General features: G+C 41.0%; 1 protein-coding gene across 2 annotated transcripts in view; it reads left to right on the top strand.

Moving 5' to 3' along the window:
• The first annotated feature begins 860 nt into the window (after positions 1 to 860).
• RALGAPB (Ral GTPase activating protein non-catalytic beta subunit) overlaps positions 861 to 9,970 on the top strand; it is a 96,511-nt gene continuing 87,401 nt past the window's right edge. For both annotated transcript variants that reach the window (XM_027867107.1, XM_027867106.1), the window contains exon 1: positions 861 to 915. The gene's annotated coding sequence lies outside the window, so the exon portion shown is untranslated. The remainder of the gene's footprint in view (positions 916 to 9,970) is intronic.

Genomic DNA, 9,970 nt, shown 5'->3' with positions numbered 1-9,970 from the left:
AAATATTTTTGTTCAGTCATTTCAATTGTGTTGGACTCTTCATGGCCCCTTTTGGGATTTTTTTAGATACTGGAGTTGTTTGTCATTCCCTTCTCCAGCTCATTTTACAGATGAGGAAATTGAGGCAAACAAGGTTAAGTGACTTGCCCAGGGTCACACTGCTGGTAAGTGTCTGAGGGCAAATTTGAATTTGGGTCTTCCTGACTTCAGGCCCAGAGTTCTATCCACCTAGTTTCAAATAGAATATATGCTTATTAATAATCTAAATCTATTTCTATTATGTTCATATGCATAAAAATTAATATAACACAAATTATAAAAGTAATTTATTATTGCTATTTTGAAATTTAGACTGGTCCTACCTTCCTCTCAGCCTACAACTGTGGGGTCTTATCAGGAGACCCACCCCTTTCCCCGATCATTTCCCGCCTCCCTCTCATTCTCCCTCCGCCTTCCTAAGTCATTCCCTTCTCCACCTTCCTCCCCTTCGCTTCCTCCTTCTCCCTCCCCCTCCCCGCCCCGTTCCTGTAACTCGGCCCTATCCCCAGGAAGGGGCGGAGGGGAGACTTTTTTCGCGGGGAGGTCTGGGATGCACAGCGCATGCACAGTGGCGAGGTTTTCGCGGTGAGCTATTTGACGCCGCCGCCCCCGGCAGTCGCAGACGGAAGTTGCGGGAGCTAAAACCTGTCGCCCGCCCGCCGGCCGGCCCTCGGGACCGACCCTCCAGCCTTCTTCGCCCTCTCGGGTCGCTCCCTTCCCTCCTTCTCTCTCTGTCTCCAGCGGCCTGACGGACAGAGGCCCTGGGCCGCCACGGGCCCCATGGAGCCGGCCCCCTGAGGCGGAAGGCTGATCGGCGGCGGTGGCCCTCCCCTCCCCGCCCCAGCCCAGCGATGCGGGCCGGGCTCCTCGGCGCAGGTAACCCCAAGGGCGGCGCCTCGCCGGGCCGGGCCGGGGACGCGCGGCTGCCCGCCGCCCCTAGACGGACGGACTGGCCTGCCCCCGGCCGCGGCCGGAGCGGGGCTCCGGGCTGGGAGCGCGGCCTGCCCGCGGACGTCGTCTGGGGCTGGGCGGCGGGAGGATCCCGGCCCTTGGTGCAGGGCCCGGCGAGGACGAGGGGGGCGGGAACTGTCGGTGCCCCGGGGCGGTGGAGGGCGAGCTGGGGGCAGCGGGCGGGGGAGATGGAGCCCAGGGCTTCTCACACAGGACTTGCCTTCTTGCCCCCTCCCCGGGGATCGTGAGGGCAGGAGGGCCCGGGCCAGGTGGGGTCTGGCTGGAAGTCACCTTTGGGAGCGTGGCGTGCGAAGCCCTGCCCGCCGAGACCTCGTTCTGTTGGTCTCGACTTCGGTGCTCCTGCAGGGCGGTGCCGGGCAGTGGGTCAGTGAGGCGGCTGGAGGAAGGGTTAGCCGTGGAGAAAGTTAGGTAAACCGAGGCGTAAGAGACCGTGCTCAGCCTTAGGGCCGGGATGGTTCAGTCAAGTCGCAGCGAGCCGTGCCCCAGGGCCAGGCCGAGGGCTGAGCACCGGGGGTGCGGGAAAGGGCTCTCCCGGAGAGTGGGCGAGGTAAAAGCGAACTTGGTTTGGTGTCTCTCTCTCGGTTGTGAGCTGGGCTGATGCGGCTTCACTTTCACCGTGCCCAACGCTGACCTTTAGTAACTTTCCGATTTAGGTAATCTGAGGAAGGACGAATGTCTCCGGACGCTTTTAAAAATAGATTTTATTGATGCCTTTTGTCTTTGCAGCAGTCATTTTCTACAACACACACACGCAGTCATCCCTTCAGATAAAGAAAAACAAGCAAAAAGTTTATGCAATAGATACAGAGGCTTGAGACCACTTCTGACTACATAGACATCATTTTGTTTTAGTAGTCCCTAACCTGCACTAATTTCTACTTTTGCCTTTGTACTTTAAAAGAAATTCTCACTTTAGGTATATTTTGCTTCCTACTGGGTCTTTTCCGGTTTCTGATAGATATTGCCTGGCAGTTTTTGTACTATAGGTAGTTTTCCTTCCTTTTTTGTTTAGAACTACTTAAGGATGTGTTTATCAACTTCATAGTATTATGAAACAATGAGTGGTGAAATAGAGCACTGAATTTGGAATGAGAAGACCTGGGTTCCAATTTTTTCTTCCACTCATGCAAATTCTATGAGCAAGTTCTCCAACTCATACTTGTTCTGTAGCTAGGAAGCAAGTTATTTCACCTCAATAAGTCTCAGTTTCCACTTCTGTAAAATGGGGATAATTACCTATACCACACAGTTATTGTGAGGAAAGTACCTTGTAAGCTATACAGAACTAAAAATGCGAGAGACTGTAATGTTTTATAACATCACAATGTGCATTCTTTAACTTGTGAAGATCATTTTGAAGTTAACAGATTTCTTGGTGATTCTGAGTTTATCAATATTTCCATGTTTGTTTGTTTTTGCTTAACACAGACACCCTCCTATACTCCCCACCCCCTTTTCTTATACCTTTGTGGGATCCTTTAGGTGTGAATCACTGATGTGCTATTACTGTTCGTTAGCTTGCTCTGTGAGGATCTTATATTTAACATGACGTCTGAATGCTTCTTAATTTGTATGCTTCCACAGCCTCTCTTTACTCATCCTACAACTCAGTGTTGTTCAAAGAAAGTTTGAGAATCATGTAATGTTACCTCCTTGTGAGCATCTAATAAATGTTAACATGTAATGTATTCGTTGGTATGACTACTAATAGTTGTCAACAAGAGAGATAATATTAAAATGTCAAAAAGAATTTCCTAAGTGTAAAATTGAAAGTAGTTAATAATTTACTGTGTCCTCTATTTAGTACAGAATTGCTAGATTGCTATTACATTTAAAAGATGGAAGATATGGGGATAATGATTTTGATAGTGGAATTAAGAACTGAAATATACAAAATAGGGTTTACAAATGTCTGCTTTTTTAGCTCATAGTGAAAAGATTTGGTGTGGCTTTTCCTGAGGGAAAAAATGTTTCTCTTGACTAGTCTTAAATGGTCTACTGCAGTATACACATGTTGATATATATAGACCGAATCCAAAGGTTTAATGTTACATTTAACACAGTGAAATTCTACTGAGCTTAAGGATTGTTTGGACATGCTTTTCATGTTACACAGTCGGTTTTTGTGGACAAGCTAAGAGCTAGTAATATTGCTTATATTAAATCCATATACTCAGCAGACTTGTCTCTTACCATCTGATTTAGACAGTGTTATACTGAGTATCTTCAGCTGGCCTAGGTGTGTGGAAGAAACCCTATCCAAGTAAGCCTCATCAGTTAGCAGTGAGTTGTCTATTCTACTCCCCAAGAGAAGGTGGAAAGTGTTTGGGCAGTAATTAAGGGATGTTCTTTATGTCTATACCTCAGGTTAGACCCTCCCTAAGGATGTATGGGAATTGATAAAGAACCCTTCCAAACAAGATACACACGTCACCTGGAAGAGACCTTACATCTGCTCCAACTCCATATTACATATGAGGACACTGATCAAGATCACACAGCTAGTTAGTAACAGGATCAAGACTAGAACACAGGACTTCTGACTTAAGTCAGTGTTCTTTCTCATTGTCACACTGCCTCTTGGTGGATTTTTTTTTTAAGGTAGGAAACAAAATAAGTGGATGGGAGGCTTTGAATCATGTATTAGTAAGTTAAAACTGGAAAGAGTTGGTCTTAGAATTTAGAACTGGAAGGGGCTTCAGCATTAATAATCTGGTTCACCACCCTTAAATTACAGAAAGAAACTCAGGCTCAGAGAAGGGAAATGCTTTGGCCAAAGTCACACATATAGTGAATAGCAGAACTGGTAGAGAATGCAGGTCCTTTGACTTTAATCTAATGCTCTTTCCTTTGTATAGGGGAGAGACATATAGAGGCTGTGTATGAAAAATGAATTAGTGGAACCTGAGCTGGACTGAGGTGGAATTTCCTGTGTTTTTTAAGAAAGAAAAGCAAAGAGCCTTCATGTATAGGTGGAGGGGGGGGATGGCGGTGGTGAGGGTTAAGGAGGATATGTGCCCTAATGTTTTCTGTAATGTGAGAGCTTGATAAATGGAGGGACTTTGGACTATTATAAAGCCAGTGAATAAACTCATACCTTAATTTGACTTGTCTGTTCTTCTTCCATAATGTGCCTGTTTCAAGAGGTAAAGGTTTATGACTGAAAAAGTAATAACCTCTCTCTCTGGAAGATTTTTAACCTTGTGACAACAGTGCTTAGTGCTTTAGCACAGTGCCTGGTACATAGTAGGAGTTTAATAATTGACTTGGGGGGAGGAGGACAAGTTGCCTTAGCTCTCCAAGCCTCAGTTTCCTCATATGTAAAATGGGTAGCTGGGTGGCACAATGCATAGAGTGTCGGGCTTGGAGTCAAGAAGACTCATTTTCCTGAGTTCAATCCAGCCTCAAACACTTACTAGTTGTGTGACCCTGGGTAAGTCAGTTAACCCTGTTTGCCTCAGTGCCTCATTTGTAAAATAAGCTGGAGAAGAAAATGGCAAACCCCTCCAGTATCTGTACCAAGATGACCCCATATGGGGTCATGAAGAGTCAGACATGACTGAAAAACAGCTGAAAAAATGGGGATAATAATACCTGTGCTAAATACCTCAAACAGTTGTTTTGAGTCTGAAATATGGTGTGTGGAAATCACATAAAACATTTATTAAGAGCTTACTATGTGTTAGATACTGTAACATTGTAAACATGTACCGGGTACATTGTTACCTTTAAAGTAATTATATAAATGCTAGTTTTCCCCCAAGTACCTGAAGTCTAGAAATGTTTTTACCCAGTCTTCTCTGTCCTAAATTCAGCCAGTGTCTAACTCTTACTCATTCGACTTCCACACCATCTTTTAGACCTGTCTCCTCCCCCTCTCCAGACTTACTACTCTCATTTTAGTTTGAGCCTTCATTTCCTCTTCCCTTGACTATTAACAACAATAGCTGGCATGATTAATTTTTCTAAGGCACATTCCCCTGCTCAAAAACCTTTGATTGTTTACCATTGCCTGCTGAAGTCCAGTTTCCTTAGCTTGTGTTAGGAGGTACAGATGTTTACAAGTATTCAGGTGAGGGATCCAAAATCTGGCTTAAAACCTAAGCGGCGGGACAGCTAGGTGGCGCAGTGGATAGAGCACTGACCCTGAAGTCAGGAGGACCTGAGTTCAAATGTGGCCTCAGACCAAATACTTGACACTTACTAGCTGTGTGACCCTGGGCAAGTCACTTAACCCCAATTGCCTAAAAAAGAAAAAGAAAAAGAAAAACCTAAGTGGCACAAGGAAAGGGTTATTAGATTTGGAGACAGGATACCAAGGTTCAGAATCTAGCTTGCTGCTTACTACCTGTGTGACCTTGGGCAAATTGCCTCATCTTTCTGGGCTTCGTTTTCTTCAACTATAAAATCAGGGTGTTGTTTTAATTGATCTCTTAGGCCCATTCCAGCTCTAAGTCTATGTTCCTATGAATGAGTCTATTTTTTCTGCCTTAAACTATTCCCCTTGATGTGTCCTACAATATGTGCCAGCCAAACCAGTCTGTTCACTGGTTCCTCATGCATGTCCTGTGAATTTGTTGAGCAAAGGTATTAGACTGAACTGATCCATTCCTGAAATATTTTTTCTGTCCTCCTGCTCTCTTCCACTCTTCTTCCTCCTTCTCCATACCCTCCTCTTCCACATTCTCCCCATTGTTTAAGATTTAGTTCAAATTCCCTCCCCCACCTCTGTCAGCTAACCATGATCCCTTGCTCTGTGAACATTAATGTATTTATGTATACATCAATGCAGTTTCTTATGCTGTTTTGTATTCTGTTAGTTTAGGTCTCAATATCCCTACTAGATCAATAAACTTCAAGGCAGGGGACACATATGAATTTATAGTCTCCAAATCACACCAAGTCCTACATCAGGGATGTCAAACACCCTGCCTAAGTGGCTGAATCAGATTAAAATGTAATTGGGAAATATTTGACGAAGTAAATAAAAATACAGTAGAACATAGTATACATTTGTGGTTTTCTAAGTCATTGTGTGCTTCCCGCAGGATCTTTATGTATAGTTTAGTAGCCCTGTTTCTATTAGCTTGACAGCATTACTCTGCAACCCATTCCATTTCTCCATTGCCCAGCACAAGGCCTTGTACCTTTGTAAATGCTTAAGCAATATTGGATTTGAATTGAATTACTTAAACGATTGATTTACCATGGGTCTAGCCTCAGAGGTGGTGGTAATGATACTTATGTTTTTATGTAGTACTTTGTACTTAAAACACTTTTACCTGTTATCTAATATTCATAGCAACCCTGCTACATAAGATATCCATGTTTTGCTCCCATTTTACAGATAAGTAAACCAAAGACATGGAGAGTTTATTGCTTAGCTAGTGATACGTAGCTAGTTAATGAGAGTTGGAACTAGAACCCATGCTTCCTGGTTCATAGTCCGATGTTCTTTTAAAATATATTTTAAAACGTTATTTTAAATGCATTTATAATCTGTCCCTCCCACTAACCCCACCTGTTGAACAACAACCAAAAAAACCCCAAAGCCGCAAACAACCAAATCTTCTACATAAATACATGCAGTCCAGCAAAACAAATTCCCTTCTTGCCCGCATAAGTACATACCCATGAAAATTTATGTCTTTCCATTTAAAATTCATCATCTGTCTGGGCAGCAGATGAATAGCATGTTTCATCTTCAGTCTTTTGGACTCATGGTTTGTCATTATATTAAAGAGTTCTAAAGTCTTTCAAAGTTGTTTTTCTCTATAATGTCATCATATAAATTGTTTTTCTAATTCTGCTTACTTTGCTTTGTATCAATTCATAAAGATCTTCCCAGGTTCCTCTGAAACTGTCCATTTCTTATGGTACAATAATATTCCATTATATTCATATACCATAATTTGTTTAGCCATTTATTTATCCCCAAAGGATAGCCCCTTTGGTTGCAATTTTTGAATACTATGTAAAGAGGTAGGATAAATATTTATGTGCATATAGGTCTTTTTTCTCCCTCTTTGATCTCTTTGGGGTATAGCCTTACAAATGGTGTCACTGGTTCAAAGGATGTGCACAGTTTAGTAACTTGTGGGTCATACCTCCAAGTTGCTTTCCATTTGCTAGACTAATTAAAGGCTGCTGACAGTGCACCCATGTGCCTGTTTTCCTGCAACCCTTGCAATACTTGTCTTTTTTTCCAATTTGGGTATGAGGTGCAACCTCTAAATTGCTTTAATTTGCATTTCTCTAGTAGTGATTTAGAACATTTTTTTTATACTGTTATTGATAGCTTAAATTTTTTCCTCTTTATATCCATTTGTCTATTGGGGAAAGGCTATTGTATAAATTTGACTTGCTACAAAGATTTTTCCCCAGGTTGTTTCCTTTCTGATTTTTACTACATTAAATTTGTGCAAAAACTTTGCGGTTTTACATAATTAAAATTGCCCATTTTATCTTGTATGTTAATCTATCACTTGTTTAATCATGAACTCTTTCCCTGTCTATAGATTTGAAAGGCAATGTCTTTTTTGCTCCTCTGATTTACTGTATGAACTTTTATACTTAGTTCGTGTATCAATTTGGAGCTTGTCTTGGTATGTAATGTGAAGTATTAGTTTAAATCTAACTTCTGCCAGACTTGTCCAGTTTTCCCAGGAATTTTTTTTTTTTAAATTTTGGAGGCAGTAGGGGTTAGTTAAGTGACTTGCCCAGGGTCACACCCCAGCTAGCTAGTAAGTATCTGAGGCTTGATTTGAACTTAGGTCCTTCTGACTCCAAGGCCAGTACTCTATCCGCTGTGCTACCTAGCTGTCCCCTTTCCCAGGAATTTTTGTCAAATAGTGGGTCCTCCCCCAGAACTGGAGTCTTTGGGTTTGTCAAAGATTGTGCTGCTCCTTTTGCTTCTGTGTGTTGTGTATGCACATACTTCTCTTCTACTGATTGACCTTTCTAATTTTTAACCAGTACTAAATTATTTTAATGATTACTGCTTTGTAGTACAGTTTGAAATTCCAGTGTTCTTTCCTTTCCAATATGTTGTCTTATAACTCACTATTTATATCAGTTATCTTAACAATTGCCACAGTTTGTATGACAGTTAGACATAATAATTTGCTTCCCTTTAAATGTTACCTGTCTCTGACTGCCTTTTATAGACTAAGCTAAGACAGTAGATAGTAGAAAAAATCCAGAGGGTCCAAAAACTACTATAAAATTAATAGCTTCTTACACTATCATATGGTCCTCAGGATTGATGCCAGGGGATTGCTTTATAGATGAAACAATCTTAGAATTAGGTCCTTTTGGTACTTTAATAGTTGACCTTCTTTCTTCCCTTTCCCCACCCATAGGATTTAAGACATCAGTCTTCTGCAGAAAGCCGTTATGCTGAATATCTACACAAAATCTTATCAATGAGGGGGAAAATGTTGTAAAACTGTGTGACATTGGGAAATCTTAATTTAACCTCCTTGAACAACAATTTCTTTTGCAAAATGAAATATTGGAGAGCTCTAATATCTTTTCCAGCTCTGACTTTGTATGAATTGTCTGACAACAACCAAAAAAATCAAACAAGACTGTATAACAATCTCAAAAAAACATTGGTAATCTCTGTTATAGAATAGGTTCTTGAAGGGGCTGTTTTTTTGTTTGTTTGTTTGTTTGTTTGTTGGTGAGGCAGTCGGGGTTAAGTGACTTGCCCAGGATCACACAACTACTAAGTGTCAAGTGTTTGAGGCTGGATTTGAACTCAGCTCCTCCTGACTCCCAGCTGGTGCTCTAGTTACTTCACCAGCTATCTGCCCTGACTAGGTTTACATGATATATTTAATATTTATTAAATCTTAAAGAGAAGGATGTAAATCTTAAGTATAAAGCCCTAGTTGAAAGAGGAAAGGCCAGGAAATTTTCAGTGGAGGTAAAGATGTAAACCATAGAAATAGTAGCTAGGAAGGATTTAACTACTGCACCTTAAAGATGGTCCTTTAAGTGTAAAATTCAATACCTTGTAATTGGTACAGATATAAATACGCAAAAGGGAAAAATAAGAAACATTTTAAGGAGATGGATTTTTTCCTTCATTTTACTTTTCTTCTCTTCACTGCTGCCAAACCAGTTAGAAAAAAAAAAAACTTGGATTATAAGATTTTTATTTCAATGATTAATAAAATGTTTATTTCAAAGAAGAGACTTTCATGTATTACTCTCCAATCTTTTCCCAATAATTTCTAAAAACTACTCAGTAGAAGGATTTTTCTATTAAATTAGTTCCAGAAATCACTGTCTGAATCAAACCATATACTTTATCTGACATTCATTTTACATGGCTCAGGTAAAGTGAGCTGCTCCTGAGAACTTAAAAACTTATTTCTCTTTACAAGTACAGAAGAAATTCTAAGAAATAGAAAAAATTCTATTAGCTATTTCAAGCTACTAATAGCTTGGGGTCAGAGTCTTAAGTGTAAAATGTACATTATGATAATACTTCTGTTGTTTTTAATTGAATTATAAAACCAGCAACCCATTTAAGACTTGATTTTGGAAAAGTATTTTTTAGGGGCAGGTAGGTGGTATAGTGGATAGAGCACCAGCCCAGGAGTCAGGAGAACCTGAGTTCAAATCTGGCCTCAGACACATAACACTTACTAGCTGTGTGACCCTGGGCAAGTCACTTAACCCCATTTCCTAACAAAAACAAACAAGCAAAAAAAAAGGAAAAGTATGTTTTCAGTGTTGCAGAACATAGAAGATCTTTAGGTTTTTAGTCCAAAATTGGAATTCTGCCCCAAATATCCCACCATCCACCATGATGGCAGGTCTTTTTTATCCTTTGACTCCTTGCTTCTCGCCCTAAAATTCCTCCATCTTCTATGGCATGTGAAATAAATTATTCTCTGTGTGTGTGTGTGTGTGTGTGTGTGTGTGTGTGTGTGTGTGTGTGTGTGTG

This window comes from Vombatus ursinus, unplaced genomic scaffold (genome assembly GCF_900497805.2).
Source record: "Vombatus ursinus unplaced genomic scaffold, bare-nosed wombat genome assembly UNPS02014785.1, whole genome shotgun sequence".
Taxonomy (NCBI): Eukaryota; Metazoa; Chordata; class Mammalia; order Diprotodontia; family Vombatidae; genus Vombatus; species Vombatus ursinus.
The sequence above is the reverse complement of the archived record's forward strand: the minus strand, read 5'-3'. Positions and strand labels throughout refer to the sequence as shown.